This window comes from Arvicanthis niloticus, chromosome 8, assembly GCF_011762505.2.
Source record: "Arvicanthis niloticus isolate mArvNil1 chromosome 8, mArvNil1.pat.X, whole genome shotgun sequence".
Taxonomy (NCBI): domain Eukaryota; kingdom Metazoa; phylum Chordata; class Mammalia; order Rodentia; family Muridae; genus Arvicanthis; species Arvicanthis niloticus.
Genome location: NC_047665.1, coordinates 17,804,981 through 17,821,434, shown reverse-complemented (window position 1 = coordinate 17,821,434; position 16,454 = coordinate 17,804,981). Strand labels below are relative to the sequence as shown.

The 16,454-nt window shown below is 44.0% G+C and overlaps 1 protein-coding gene and 1 long non-coding RNA gene across 19 annotated transcripts in view; one reads left to right on the top strand and one right to left on the bottom strand.

Moving 5' to 3' along the window:
• Atxn1 (ataxin 1) overlaps window positions 1-16,454 on the bottom strand; it is a 410,394-nt gene that overhangs the window by 32,338 nt on the left and 361,602 nt on the right. The gene's annotated exons all lie outside the window — the stretch shown is intronic.
• On the top strand, window positions 1,431-5,688 carry LOC143443281 (uncharacterized). The gene is made up of 3 exons (XR_013112104.1): window positions 1,431-1,783; window positions 1,962-2,284; window positions 4,155-5,688. It is a non-coding gene; the product is annotated as an uncharacterized LOC143443281 (long non-coding RNA).

Genomic DNA, 16,454 nt, shown 5'->3' with positions numbered 1-16,454 from the left:
CTTCTCATCTCTCTGACCGAACTTTAAAGATGAACTGACATGTCCACTAGCGAGGGGCCAGTAAGATCCATTAAGATTGTATTGAACAACCACATTAACAAACAAGGACAAACAAACAAAACAGAGATGGGAAAAATAACAACTGCTGGTGAGAATGAGGAGAATTCCAAGGGTTCCTGACGCTAAGACATAGTTTGTCAGTCTCTAAAGAGTTAAACACAGACTTGTTCCATAATCTAGCAACTCTGCTTCTATGGAATACCTCTGGTGGTGTTAGTCTTCATTGTCAACTTACTGGATATGGAACTACTTAGGAGACACCTTTCTCTGTGTCTGCTTCCAGAGAGGTTTAAGTGAGGAAGGACAACCCAGACCAAATGTGGGTGGCATCTTTCCATGGTCTAGGGTCTCAAGATGACTGAGAAGGAAAAGGAAGAGGCAGTCAGCTAAGGACCAGCACTCATCTGGCCCAGCTTCCTGAGTGTGAATCATGTGACCAGCTGCCTCACGCTCCTGTTGCCATGGCTGGAACTTCTCTGCCTTCCTTTCCATGGCGGACTGTGCTTTCGTCAGGCATTTTGTACCAGTGACAGGACAAGTAACTAGTATAGTGCCTAAAAACCATTCAAAGAAATCAACTCAATTAGACACTGGAAACCCAATGTTCACAGCAACGTTGTTTATAATAGCCAGAATCAGTGTGCCAACCCAAATGTCCATCAACGCAGAGACCGAGGAGCCATCATGCCAAGGGAAAGGAGCCATACCCAAAAGAGCGTTATCTGGTTTGACTTACAAGCACTACCCAATAACGGTAACATTCAGCAGGGGCTGTGGAGAACGGACACTTTATGGTTGCAATACTTCGTGAACAAATGGTAATTGTTTTTGAATGACACCAAAGCCTTGCCCACTACCTCGATTCTGTGCAGCCACACAGTTCCCAGAATACCTGTAGAATTTGTCTGTATCTCATGGCTGAGCTTTGAGGGCATCCCCCAAAACCAAAACCCACTAAAAACTGACACAGGGCTGGCAAGATGACTCAGTGGGTAAAAGTACTTGCTGTACAAGTACGGCAGCCCAAGTTCCATCCTGGAAATCCACTAGAAAATGCAAGGGAGAGCTGACTTCACAGAGCTGCCTTCTGCCCTCTGATGCCTTCTGTGGCACGTGTTCTCATAGGCCACATATATATCGCGCATGCGCATGCACACACATGCATTTGCCCACAGCAGGTCCCTGTCTACTATTACATCCTTTCGTAACAACTCCAGAGATCTCGGCAGAGCTATTTCCACCCCGGTCTTCCTTGGTTCTGGATGTTCATGGCAGTGTAAACCCCGCCTCAGGCACCAACCGGATGTTGTGACTCCGGTCTTTGTGGGTACCCTGTTTTACCCTCTCTAGCGGATGGATGGATCTGTGGATTCTAACTGTGGTACCATGCTGGATGACAATCTGGAGGTCACAAAAAGCTGCACCTCTAAAGAATCTGCCGTGGAAATTCCCTTTCTAACACGGACCCACTAGTGAAATGATGACCTTGAGACGGCCCAGATCAGGCAGTGCCAGATCAGGCAGTGCGGTAGACTGTCCGAGGTGCTGTTGCTGGGGCCCTTTCAGGAGGATCTGACACCATCACCCTCTTAGCACCAATCTTACTGAAACGCTTCAGAAGCCTTTAGATTTATGGGAAGGAACAAGCTGTTACAAAGACAACAGTTTTATTGAAACCAGCCTAAATCAAGTGGAGAAAGGGTAGCTGTAAAAACCCGCCAAGGTAAGAATTCTCTCTGAAACAAACGTTTGCTTTAGAATCAGGGGTGGGGGTGGGGGCGGGGGCGTATGATTCACACTTCTGTGAATGGATGGCTGCGTTCTGACCCTCGGAAGATGAATGGTTCGTTTTGAAAAGCTCAGCAAGTGCAAAACCTACTTTCTACCTCCGTTCATTTCAGAGCGAGGCTGCAGAGTGGAGCCTGCGATGCCTGGGTCGTTTCCAATCACCAGCAAAACCGACAATGGGCTGACCCGCTACCTGCAGCTGTTTTCAATCAGAAAGCAGAACAATTATGGCAGCCTCTCCCGGGGCTCACATGCAGGACCACATGAAGCCAAGAGAACATTAAGGATGTTTGAACTAGCTCCCAGAAATCTACAGTGTTCGCCTGCCAACCGCTCGTCTTCACCCTGGCCGCGTATCATTAACTCCATTCAGTATTCATTCAACAATCAAAAATCTACATTCTTCCTGGATGAATGGAGATGTCCTCTGATCTAGGTACACTGTCACAATGACTGCACTACATGGGAGATGTCAGAGTATTTATATAGTCTTCAGCCTAGTTTTCAGTACTGGTGTCTCATGGAAGAAGGGGATACTCCACTCTGAAACCCTTAGCTGTGCAGTGGTAAGACTGTCGGATGATGAGCCTATCAGAGACTAGAGGGAGAAATGCCTTGCTAAATCCTTGCACTTGAGACTCACTCTGGAAACCGTAGTGCTTACTCGTGGCTTGAAATACATGGCTAGCTTTGTGTTACATAAGACCTGGGCTAGCTTCCTAGCTTCGGGGCTTTGGCAATTGGTGCCTTTAGAAGAAATCATTCAGTATTGTAAGGTTTACTTTGCTCTTTAAGAAAATGGAGAGATGGATCGATGCTTAAGAGCATTCATTGTTCTTACTGGGGACCCAGGTTGGTTTCAAGAATCCACATTGGGCAGCTTACCTGCCTGCAATTTCATTCAGAGGTTCTGATGCCCTCTTCTGGCCTGTGAGCACCTGCATACATATAGTGCACACACAGACAAGCAGGCAAGCACAATACACATTTAATAATAAGAAGAAAGAAAGTGGAGATGGGCCAAGGAGACAGCGTAGGCAGCAAAGTCCTTGCCTTACAAGCACGAGCTCCCGAGTGTCATCTGCCAGAAGTCGTATTAAGATCCTGGTGTGGAGTCACATGCCTGTAATCCTAGCACTAGGTAGGAACAGCAAGGTGGGTCCTTGGAGTTCACTGGTCAGTAGGCCTAATGTACTTGGTGATTTCCAGGGGCACGAGATAACTCTGCCTAGAGCAAGGCAGATGGCACATGAGACACATCAGTCACATGCACATATGTGCTAAGCATGCTCAAGACAGACATACATACGGAGGATGAACACGGAGACGGTCATCAGCCCAAGCTGTTAAGAGAATTGTGTGGGATGAGGTGATGCCCAGGACACAAAGAGTGCCGGGTCACTTCAAGTAACATTCTGCTTTCAGTTATCAAACATCCTGTTGCCACTACAGAGGGAAGACACTAAGAGTCCAGATTGTGTGAATTGTTAACACTGGCTGACTTGATGCCCCTGCTGAACGTTAGTCTCTGGTGCCTCAGTTTTCTCATCTCTGAAGTGGGAACAATACCAGTGCTAACCCATGCTCAATACAAGTGCTAGCTTGCTGTAAGTTCACACAGAAGAAAAAAGACTGGTCAGGGCTGGAGGGTGGGAAGCCCTAGGAATATCAGCAGCTGCTGTTACCTCCTGGGAAGGGCTTGCCTCTTTCTGGCTTTCACTTGGTCTCTATTTTCATCTGTGTTAAAATGTCCTCATTGTCTGCCTAAGCTTTCCCAAGGTAACAAAGTACATCATAAGTACCAGTCAACTCTAGAAGATGCTTGGTGGAGCATCTTCTAATTAGAAGGTTCCTGCCTCACTTCCCTTAATGAGACACCTCAAATCTCAGTTCAGAAGCTTACCAGGTCTTCAAAACCATCTTCTACAAAACATTCTGTGTGCATATGTGTATAGCCATAAATATACTGACATACAGATATACATGCACACATACTATACTCACAGATATACACACATACACATACAGAAACGCACACATGCATATACTCACAGAAACACACACACACATACATATACTGTGTGTTTCAAACTGGAATAAAACTCTGCATAACAAATGGTCAATTACATCTGTATTCAGACACAAAATCCAAATGTTTGATATTTTAAATCTGCTCTTGTCTGTAGTGTTATTTATTCCTGGGGTATAAACAGAAGCTTTTGGACTTATTTGAACAGTCTTGACACAATTACTCATTATAAATTAAATTTGTCCTTTTTCTCTTTTGCGCTGTGCCATGCCCACAGTCTGGCTGGAATTTCCACGGCATTAGACAAGCACAAAATCTGGCTAGGTATCGACTGTGTTGGAGGCTTTAAGAGCAAAGGAAAGACCACAAAGGATGACGGCGTAATTCAACGACTGCAGTTTGAACAGGCGGTAAGATGTTCAACAAATAGAATCGTAAAAAAGTGACAGCTCCTGTTTGCAAGGCTCATCTTCCTTATTAGCACTGTGACCTTGGAAAATGTGCATATCGGTCCACCTAGTGTTACTCTAATGATGTGCCTGAAGAAAAGAGGTTCATTCAGCCCACGGTTTTGGAGGCTGGAAGTCTAAGGTCTGTCTGGCAGCCCCATCGGTTTGGACTCTGGTGAAGTCTGAATCACAACTCTTTCCAGGAAACCAGCTCTCCATTTCCCAGTCAGGGCCCCAGTAAAGCAGGACCTCTCACTAGCCCCTGTCTGTTTAAGTGCCATACCATCTCCTGACACCATCACCATGAGAAGCAAATCTGCAGCCTATGAACCCCTGGGAGCAAAGTGTGGGAGCACTCTGACAGCCAATCAGCGTCTGTATGTGAACATGACAGAAGAGTGTTTTTGAGAATGCCAGGTCATGAAAATGAGGTGGTTTATTACTTCCAGTCAGTCAGTCTGTCTATCTATCTATCTATCTATCTATCTATCTATAACCTATCATTTATCTATCATCTCTATCATCTATTGACAATATAATACTATCATAAATACATTGTCTTTCCTGAATTTCAGCCTCATAGCTCAATCACAGGTCAGGAGTTTTCCCCTTGGATACACCAACATCACTTTATCGTTCCTCTCAGACCGACATGCACTTGAGAACTATATTTATGCTAATGGTTATGGATTATTTTCACAGGGTCATGGCCAGAGTACTATGTTTTGATATGACTGTATCACTTAGATCTCATGGGAGAGGGAGGACAGTGAGTCACAGCATACGTGACTCCTACCTCAGTCTTCTCACCTTAGAACGGGTCAATAGCAGCCACTCCGCAGGTGATAATTCAATGTATACTAACCACTTGGTGTAGTGTGCATTCAGTAAGTACTAGCTGAAAGATACCATGTGTGTGTGGGGGGGTTGTCTTTAATGGCTGTTAAAGCACGGATAGAAGAAAGGATAAATTGGGGAGGAAAGAGGTAAAAGCAGTGAGTTCTCTCATGCAGAATCTAGAGTGTATTTAGTGGGAGGAAAGGCATCAGGGAGGGGGGGTAGGCAGCAAGACAGAGTCATGGGCTACAGCAGTGACCTGGTCTTTCCATGGTCACGTAGCAAGGCCTCCCCATTCTGGCTTTGCAAGCATTCTTTTGTTTAAAAAGTAAATAAATTATTTGCCCCGATTGATTTAAATAAAATAAGTTCTGCCTCATTCTTGAGTGTGTGGGATCGATAATTTATTTTTTCTTGTGATTATTTCCAACAGTGTGAAGGAAAGGGGGTGTTTCCTGTTTCTGCTCTCCTCCACCAGCATCACTGCTGATTCCAGGACAGAGGCTGTATGCAGCTTAAGAAAAGAGCTGGGGCTAGCTTCAGTCAGTCACATGTGTGAGCACCTGCGCTTTCTCAGGGAATTCACATTGGACTGGAAAGGGAGAAGGCCTTTGTGTCCACAGAGATAATTTTTTGCTTCCTCCCTCCCTCTATCCCTTCTTCCCTCCTTCTCTCCCTCCCTCCTTCCCTTCTTCCCTCCCTCTCCTCCTCCTCCCTTTCTCCTTTTCTTGCTTCTTGTCTTCTTTTCTTGCTCCCTCATTCCTTCTCTGCCTACCTTCTTCTTCTTCTGTCTTTCACCCAACCCCCACACTTTTTTGTGACAGGGTCTTCTTACTCTGAAGCCCAGACATGACTTGAATTTGTGACAGTATTCCTGCTTCATCCTCCAATGAGCTGGCATTATAGGCATGCAAAACTATGCCCAGCTATTAGAAGATAATTTCTTGGAACAGCTTAATTTTACTTTCTCTACTATCTATCTATCTATCTATCTATCTATCTATCTATCTATCTATCTATCATCTATCTGATAAGAATGTAAATAGCAAATATACAAGTGTGTTTTATCAATACACACGTTTTTTTAAATCTTGTTTGATAGTCTTGTGTTTTCTCCCCCCCCCACACACACACAAAATTAGGATTTCTTGCTCTTCAACAGTTTTGCACAATCTATATTATCTCCATTTGTCTCATGGGCTGGTAGGTAGGAAGATGAGAAGCAGCCATAAGGTGGGGGCTAAATCTGTCAGGAACAACTGCAAGGTGGAGGGTAACAGGAGTCCATCACATGCATATGCACCAGCCACAGAACTGCAACTGGGCAGAAAGCTCCTGCCTGGAGATCCAGAAGGAGCCAGGAGCTTATGCAAACCCAGGTGACATAAGCAAGCCAGGTGACAAGGTGTAAATACACACGTTTTGTGTCTTCTTTTAAGGACAGTGTAGAAGATGACTATTTCAATCAAATGCATGGCTTTGCAAGTTCCAGACCATACCACCTCCCAGGGACATGGTTTGAGACAATCCATCCCAGGCCAGGGATGGAGCCTATAAAGAATGACTCTGAGATGCTTAGAGGCTTGGTGACAACATTACAGTCAGATGACAGAGGCAACGGGCACTCAGGCAGATCTAGGATTGGGTTCTAAGAGAAGGCTCCCACTAAAGCGATTATCTCAAGATGTAAAGCAAGCAACTGCCAAGCACAAACATGATGGGGAGGTAGACAGGAGGAGGCGCGGCAGTGGAGGACACTGTTGATTGGTTGGTCAATGGCTTTAAATGGCTGTGAGCTATTTATTTAAAGTTACAGGTTGGACATCCCTTATCTAAAGAGCTTGGGACCAGAAGTGTTGCACATTCTTCAGTTTTCCAGATTTGGGGATATTTGCATCCATACATTGGGACACCTTGGGGATAGAAAACAAGTCTGAATACGACAAATATCCAGCCTCAAGGTCATTTGAGATGGTATTTTTAGTGTGCTTGGATTTTGCCTGAGACTCACCACATGATGTCAGGTGTGTGCTTTCTCTCTGTGCCCATGAGGTCAGCACTCAGTGAGTTTTAGATATTGTAGCAGTTCAGACTCAGAATTTGGTACATTAGGAATGCTCAATTTGTATGGACTCCTTGTCTATGTTAAACTCGAACTTGACAAAGGGTTTGACCAGCACTGTAAAGAGGACATGTGGTACTACACAGGCGTTATCCCAGCACTAGGGAGGGGGTAGGAAGTTCAGAAGTTCAAAGTCACTCTCAGCTACATAGGGGATTTGAGGTTAACCTGGGAAAGAGATTCTGTCTTAAAAAAAAAATCACCATGGAAACACATCGCTAAGATGTCCCTATCTATGAATATGCTTTCAAAATTTAAGTGAGGAGGGTCGAGCCATCCTGAATGTGGGTGATACAGCGTAGGGTCCTCATACTAAATAAAAGAGAGGATGCAAAGGGAACACCGGTGTCACCCCTCTCTTCTGTGAACAGGGTCTCACTGTGCTGCCATCACTTCCCAGCCGTAATGAATATATCTCTCAAAATCAAGCCAGCATTAACTCTGCCTCCTTTAAATTGCTTTTGTCTGGTGTTTTGTCATACCAACAAGAAGAGTGACCAGTACACCAGGTTGATGGGAGACTCGCTCTAATTATAAGGATCTCTATTGTGTATAGGGAACAGCTCCACTCTAGGGCATCTGGATGCCCGTTCTTTCCCTTGGATTGACCCAGGCTCATTTCAGTGTGCGGAGGGCAGAATCCTGATATTATGGTTGCCCAGAGGCTTGTCTGCTTTTCCACAACCTTGCATACTGAGCACCTACGATCTGGGGTGCAAAGTAATGGTAATTTAATCATATGGGAATTTCAGTGGTGATTGGCTGTCACTCCTGTGTCCCTCTGTGCTAAGAACTCCTAGTGACAGGTGACTCATCTGCCACTTTTCTACCATGCTCTTCTGAGTTAAGACACAACAAAACAGCAGTGCCTCCCTGAAACATGAACTTGGTAGGGGAGGCCAAGCCTCGTACATGGAAAGGGATGATTTTTCTCTTCCTTTTGCATCTTCTTTCCTCAAACTACTAAATATTTATCCCATCCCTTGGACTGCCCCCCTTGAACTGACCTCTCCTGCTTTTTCCTGTAACCATACAAATCTGTCTTGTAAAACATCAGAGGAAAGACCAAATCTGGCTGTCTGGCTGTTTCATTGACACAGTCTAATCCAAGGTGTGTGTGTGTGTGTGTGTGTGTGTGTGTGTGTGTGTGTGAATGCACGCACACCTGTGCAAGTACACATGTATGTGGGTATGTTGGATAACAACCTCAGCTCTTTCCTACTCAGACACCACCTACCTTGTTCTGTTATGGGGGCTCTCACTGCCTTTGAAATAAGCCTGACCAGCTGACTAGTGATCTCTAGGGATCTGCCTATACCCACCTCTACAGTGCTGAGATTAAAAGTGTCCAACATTTTGGGGGGAGGGGAGGATTTAAGACAAGGTTTCTCTGTGGAGACCTGGCTGTCCTGGAACTCACTCCATAGACTACTAGGCTGGCCTTGAACTCTGAGATCCACCTGCTTCTGCCTCCCGAGTGCTGGGATGAAAGGCATGCACCACTATACCCAGCTAGCTTTTTATTCTTTTAACTATCATATATTAATTAGTTTTTCTATAGTAATAAAATTGAAAAAAAAAAGAAGCAACTTAAGAAAGAAAGGATATGTTTTGGCAAATGGTTCAAGGCTATATAATCTATCACAATAAGGAGATCCTGGCAACTGGAGTTTGAGGGAACAGGTCATGTTGCATCCAGTCAGAAAGCAGAAAACCAAGACTGCGGTGCTCTGCTTTTTATATAGTCTAGAACCCAAGCATGGGGAATGACACCGCCCATTTCTAGAGTTGGTCTTCCCACCTGAATTAATTCATGTAGTCCAGGAAATTTCTCACAAGCACCCACAGATCCTCATCTCCTAGGTGGTTATAGATCCTTTAAAGTTGGTAATCAATGTGAACCATCATGTAGGTTCTGACAGAATTCAGATCTCTATGTTTGTAAGACAGGCACTTTACCAGCTTCTCTGCCCTTCATTTCTCCCTGGCAGCCAATCTCCCAGTCCTCTCCCAAAGGCTCTGGACTCATCAACAGAGATAAATACACAACGTAGGCACATCGCCTGGGATGCTCCTCTTACTGACACAGTTGTGTAATTGAGCAAATGAAATGCTTGAAATGCCTTCTCTGAGGTCATGTGTTCCAGATCCACACGTGATTTCTTCCTTCCTTCTCATTTCTATTTCCAGCCCACACTGTGCAAAACGTGGACATGTTTCAGACAGAAGCCTTGGTGACTAAATGTCAGCAATGACCATGGTGACTGCCTCTTCCCAGCTTACTCCATGATTTAGAAGGCTCAAAGGGAACATTTTCCTGACCTCACTTGGCTCAAATTGGGAAAAGAGTCCATTGCTCTCTCACACCAAGTTTCAAAGCACAGGATAAATGAACAGGGCTGGACTTAATTCTGGGCATAAGCTCATTGCTGTTGGTCTTGTCCTGGGAATAGCAATGTATTCTGCCCATTCATGAATAAAAATTTCAGAACCTACAGTCAAGGTCCAAATAATCGCTAGATTATCAGTATTTCCCCTGCAGTATTCAAAAAACAAATAATCTTTCCTTGAGGAAAAGTAGATTAAATAGCAGTCTCTCTGTTCCTCATGTGAGCTGCCAAGAAAAGAATGATGATCCTGGGACTAAAGGATCCCCATAAGAGATGAGATGACATCAGGACAATGGCCCGCCATTCTTCAGGGGACACATCTCATTCTGGAGACTTCTTTGAATTATTTAACATTCTATTTTATTTTGTCTGAATGAGTGCTTTGCCTGAGTATACATATATTCTCTACCTTTGTACCTGGTGCCTGAGGGCAGACGAGTGTGTCTGATGCCCTGGGATTAGAGCCGTTTTGTGGGTTCTGGGAACTGAAACTTGCCCTCTGTAAGAGCAGCAAGTGTTCTTAACCACTGATCTTCAACAACTGATGGTTTAAATCCCAGTATTCTAACTGCTTACAAACTTCCTTTGGGTTAGGTCTCTCTCCTAGTAGTGACTCAAGACAGCAAGCTACTTTTTAAATTAGGCATCTGTCAGACATTTTTGGTAACAGAAGTCCTGAGCAGACCAAGTTTTGATTATAATTAAAAGATAATAAAAAGAACTCTTGGAGGTATAGACAAAAACAAAGATCATGGAATTGATCATGGAATTACAATATGTGTGTGTGTATATACATATATATATATATATATGCATACATATTTCACAGAAAAATGGCTCGAGGATTTGAATGACGGTAGAAAAGAGTATAGGCTGTGAGCACTCCGTCTGTTCTATTGTTCACCAAACATTTTTGGCTCCTTTTTCCTCTCTAGTCTGATGGTCCTCAAACTCAATATGTATCTGAGGCTGGTCTTCAATTCCTGATTCTTCTGCCTCTACCTCTGAAGTGCTGAGATTACATGCATATGCCATCATTTAAAGATACAGGTCCACACAGAGGTCAAAGGAAGGCACCTCATGCTGTGGAACTGGAGTTACACGCAGTTGTGAGCTACCACTTGAGTGCTAGGAATCGAACCCAGGCCCTCTGCAGGAGTAGCCTGTGTTGGTAACTGTCACAGCATTCTGAAATACTTGTTTCAAGCCAATATGAAGAAACCTAAATCTCGTTGGGATTTATGCAAATCCTACAGAGTTTCAGCTTTATTTATAGTTCTTCCATTTATAAAGCCAAGTATCCTATAGATAAGACTGAAGTCCAGAGAGATGATGTTTATTGAAAAGGGCCCGCAGCTTGGAAGTGTTTTCAGTAAATGAATCATCAGGCCCAGACTCACTCCCAGTTTCACAGTATGCTCTGTGCAGAGGAAGGCTACAGGGAAAATCAGCTTCTGGGGAGTTGAGACTTGGGAAATGGCAGTGAATGGGGAAGAGAGCTAGAGAGGAGTAGTAGGGCCAAGAGATGACAAGGACCCAGCTATACCAGATAAATGAAATGGACAGGATGTGATTATGAGGAAGAGATACCAATGACATTTAGGACTTCAGGGGTCTGGGAAGATGGCTCAGTTGGTCAAGTGCTTGCTATGTAAGCATGAGGACCAAGCCCAGATCTCCAGAATATGAAAACCAACCAACTGACCGACTAACCAACTGAAGACCAACCAACCAACCAACCAACCAACCAACCAACCAGGAATGGTAGTTCTCCCTTGTAATCCTAGCACCAATAAGAGAATCATTGGGGCTCTCTGCCCCACCAATCTAGCCTAGTCAGCCACAAAGTGGACATTTCCTGAAAAAACAAGACTCAGGGTTGTCCTCCAGCCTCCACATGCATATGCACACACAGATAAGATTGTAGAGATAATATTTTTGTTAATTTAAAACATACATATATTTATTTACTTACATATGTATGTGTGTATATGTGTGTGTATGTATGTAACTAGGTATATGTATATATGTATGTATATATGCATGCATACATGTCATGGGTACAGGTGGAGATCAGAGGATAACTTTTGTGAGTCGATATTTCCTTTCTACCCAACTATGTCCTAGGGATTGAACATGGTTGCTGTGTGTGGCTGAGCTATCTCTCCAGCTGAAATTGTTCAGCTTTATGACGCTTTCAGTAAAACTAATGTCAGCACTTTTGACTGAGAGGTGAAGGTCTCATTACACAGAAAGCTCTGGACCCAGGGGGGAAACTGAGGCTAGGAGACATCTATGAAAGGCAGCAAACAAAGCAGTACATGTCCCTCACATAGCTTTTGTTAGGACAGGAAAAGTGATTAAAACACCATCAGCTATATTACATAAAGCTGAGAAACTGAGAAAAACACTAAGTAAGATGGGACCTTACTAGACAGGCAGTTCCCAGTCTCCCCTGCATGGCTTCTGTGTGATTCTGGGCCACAATGGTCACTGCTGATCACTGGACTGAGCTGTCTGGCCATGATAACATAGGAGGACAGTTCCATAAATCTTGCTTGGAAAGAGGGGGTCTTATGGTATCTTACATGTGCTTTCCACTCTTTGGACTCAATTCGTACATGTGTAACATTGATGTCTAAACTTACACTTGCGTATGTCAACAGGAAATAATGTACTCCCGTTGCATATTCAGCATTTGAAAATGCCCTGCCTGAGGTGACATTGCTGAGCCTCCTACATCCTCACACAAATGCTGCAATAAACACACAGGCTTCATGCAAGTTCCCCAAGAGCCAGGGAACGGGACTATGTCTCAATCTAAGGCAAGTAAATCCTTCTTCAACTGGTTGTTAAACCTAGGGTTCATTTGAGAAAAGGACTTTAGCCAGTATCAGCTTCTCTTAAGGTAACATACTTGGTGAGAAAAGGAACCCCCAGGAGGTCATGCAAATTGTTAATAGTATAGTTGTCCCCCTTTTTTTTGTATCCTTAGATGTAACCAATCACCGAAATACCTTCGTGTGGGTACATACCCATGTTCATGAATGTATGTGCCCATGCAAGTCTGTCCACACATATATTTATGCACATGTACACTGACATCAGAGGAAAGTCTTAGGTGTTGTTCCTCTGGTACCATCTGCTTCTTAGATTGTTCTGAGACAAGGTCTTTCACTGGCTAGGTGGGATAGGCTGGCTGGCTTGAGAGTCCCAGGGATCCACATGTCTCTGCCTTCCCAATGTTGGCATATTTGTATTGCAAGTACTTTACTGAGCTGTCTTCTTGGATCCCAAAATGTTTTCTAGTAAAAAATGCTCATGTATGAACATGTACAGGATTGCTGGTCACTGTTCCCTAAACAATACAAGTAAGAATGCTAACACACAGCCTTTACTATGTTCAGGTATTGTAAGTCATCTACAGGTATTATAAGACACATGGCAAGGACATTCATAGGTTACGTTGCATGAAAAGATCACAGTGTTTTATACAAGGAACATAAGTCCTTACATTGTTATAGCCTGGTATGGGTTGGGGAGACAATCCTCTGCAGATGCCAATAGATAAAGGCAATATGATTCAGGAATTTCACATATGAAGAGATCCAATAGACATATGCCCATGCACATGTATGCATATGCATGTGGACATACATGGACATGTGCACACACAAATCACTTTCATCCCTATATGTCTCTATTATTCCCTACAGAACCGCAGGGTCTTCCTGTAAGTGCACCCACTATAGTCTAAGAATGAATACTGAAACAATTTGAAGGCATGAAGGGTTTGAAAGACAAGAAGAATCTGTGTTAGGTGGATGGTTTTTATAGGCGTTCCTACTGAGAGGCATTAGTGTCTGTCATAAATCCAGCAGGAACAGAGAGGCAGGGGGGCTGGGGGGGGGAAGGGATAGAACTTCATGTTTCATTCACATTCTGTTTTGAAACAGGATTCAGAAAAGATACTGTACCATTTGGCATTCGTTATTTTGGTTCTTGCACATGGCTAATTATTTCTACAGCATTTGTGATCTTTCTTAAAACAAACATGCTTTGTGCATACACACCCATTTTTTAAAACCTATGCCTTTTATCCTCCCATTCTAGAGCCCCGGGGGAGTCGCTGATGGATTGCCTTCAGGGCAAGTACTCTGGAACTAAACGTAGATTATATGCTCAACATGTAACTTGCCCCTAAAGCTTGTCTAAACAAATCAGAGGAAAGAATGGAACAGCGGTTGCAGTATAAATAAACTGTCTCTTAATTTTACTTGCATGTGTTTAAAAATATTTGGTAATAAATCTTAGGCCCATAACTGTGTTCTGTCATCTTTCTTCCTAAAGATCTTCCATGCTCCCATAGTTTCTTACTGTCAGACCCACAAGTTCAATCGACTTGTTTGAGTGCACTGCACGAATCACTATACTTGATTTTTTTTTTTTTTGGTGACAGCATCCGTATGAGTGAGGGCATCTTTGAGTGAGGACTGCTAGCCCTGCAAGGTCTGTGTTCCTGGAGTCTCAGGCATCATTAGCTGCAAATGTCTTATCATCTTGAGGCTGTGCTATGAAGCATAGCCATAAGATGACACATGGTATAAAGATCTGGCACATGGCTTGCTCCCCATCCAATGATCTAGGACGTTCCATAGGGTTTCTCACCAGAACTTCCTGGTCTGGTATATAAATGGCCTTAGTTTTCCTAGTTGGTTAGCCTAGTTGGTTAGTCTGTTGGTATAAGACTGCGCCATGGTGTCTTACCACATCAGGAGGTCTACATCACTGCCAAAGCTCAACTCACAGCAAAAATCAGCAATGGAGAGAGCATGCCTATCCCCCCCTTCATATTACTCAGTTCGTGACGGAGGAGAGATGGGTGCTTGGCTCTTCTCCCAGGAAGATGTTTTCAAATGTTCAGCATCATGGAATCAGTTGCAAATGCCTAGAGCTTCCTGCCCCTAAAGCAAACAACTCATTCCAACTTTGGGACTTAAGGAGTTGTGTTATCCATTTCAGAGCAGGAGATTACTGGGCAGTGACCCGGATGGCAGGACATCGGCTAGACACACACATTCCCTTCTCTTCCCTGCATCCCTTTCACCCCTGTGAGCACTGCCACCACCAGCATCACTGGATTCTCTGTCCTATTATCACCTGATCCCTCCACAGGGAGACAAAGGAGACATGTTACCATGGCTCTGGATGCTGGCGGTACTATGGAGATGCCGCTGCCAGCTCTGTAGATAGATGGAAGGTCTTGTTGAGCCAAGAAACACTTTTGAAGCCAATCGGGTGAAGCTAAATCTGCAGATCATTTTTCCCGTCAGAGCATAATGCGGAAACCTTCCTCTTACTTGTACTACAGAAGGCCCCCCCTTCATATAGATTTAAGATCCAGTTTTTACATCCAGGCTTAAATGGCAATACTTACTGTGATATACTCGCATGATTGAACCTGCTATCCATTATCTTTCTTAAACCATTGCTGGCTGCCCCTCTACGAATTACAGGCCGACAGTAGGAAAACACAACTAGCAACTGTCTAAGAAACGTGTATAGCTTAGTGTTTTACGTGTGCACCTCATTTGTGAGAGTGAGCTTTTTTGCAGCTTCGCCAGAGATATCCAAGATCATCCATCGAAAATGAGAAAAAGTTTATAATTGGCTTACATTTCTTCCAGACGTTCAACAGCATCGTCCCACTAAGTATTCTGGCTGGCTGCCATTATGTTAGCAGATTAAACCAGAGGACCCACAGACACAAATGTGGGGCTAAACTCTTCCTCTTGGTACTTAACTTCCTTGTTTTCTATCTGTTCTGTCCACTTCTCCCACCTCCTTGTCCATTCTGTATTCTGTTTCCTAGAAGAGACTCCTTGAAGCAAAGGACACTGATGAGGTGCCGGCCGGCTGTTTACCGTTTACAAAACCACACGCAGAAAAACTCAGAAGACAGAATCTGTTAATGCGATGTGTTGGACAACAGCTAGGTCTTCCTTCACTCCAGCCCCCGAGGTCTACAAGCAAATTCCATAATGTTCTGTGACATATTACAATTACTCCTCAGTGTCTAGTGTTTGCTAACTGGGGCTTTCTGCTGCCTGCTCTGTGGAAGGATGCCACATGAAAGGAGAGATCGATTCAAGGTTGCGCTGAGAGTAAATAAAGTGTGGGGTGGGACTGGGGCCACAGTCTAAATAAATGGAGCTGACACTCTTTAACATGAATCAATCTCTTTGGCCTGATGTAACCACACTGATGAGCTCCCTCCGAGAGTTTTGAAGTAGAGGATTGCCTTCGCCATTTAGGACCAGCAAGTTTCTAATGCAGCCTCCAAATGTATCCCCTATCTTCCTCTCAAACATTCTGCCCATTCTAGACTTGTGAACTGTGAAATGACTTGGGTATGATATGTGGAGCACAGGAAGTTTATGAGCCTTGTATCATATCTGGGTGAAGAGAGTGGTAAGTTTTTATCACTGAGCTTGCTGGGATGACCACCTGACCCAGAGAGAAGTCTTTGTTAAGTGCCTTAGAATGTGATCCTGACCTGAGATTGACATCTGAGCAGGAAGTGCCTCAGGGCAACCTCACTCAGCAGCTCTGAGAGTAAGGATGTTGGAGAGCACATGCCTGCTTTTAGCTTCTAGGCTTGGGGCTGACAAGGGTCTGGTTCCATAAGTTTTCAGGCTGAAGTTCATGAAAGGTAGACCCTGAAGGGTGCTTGAGAAGCAACCCCCACAATGGAGTTCTTAATTTTATTTTGAGATAGA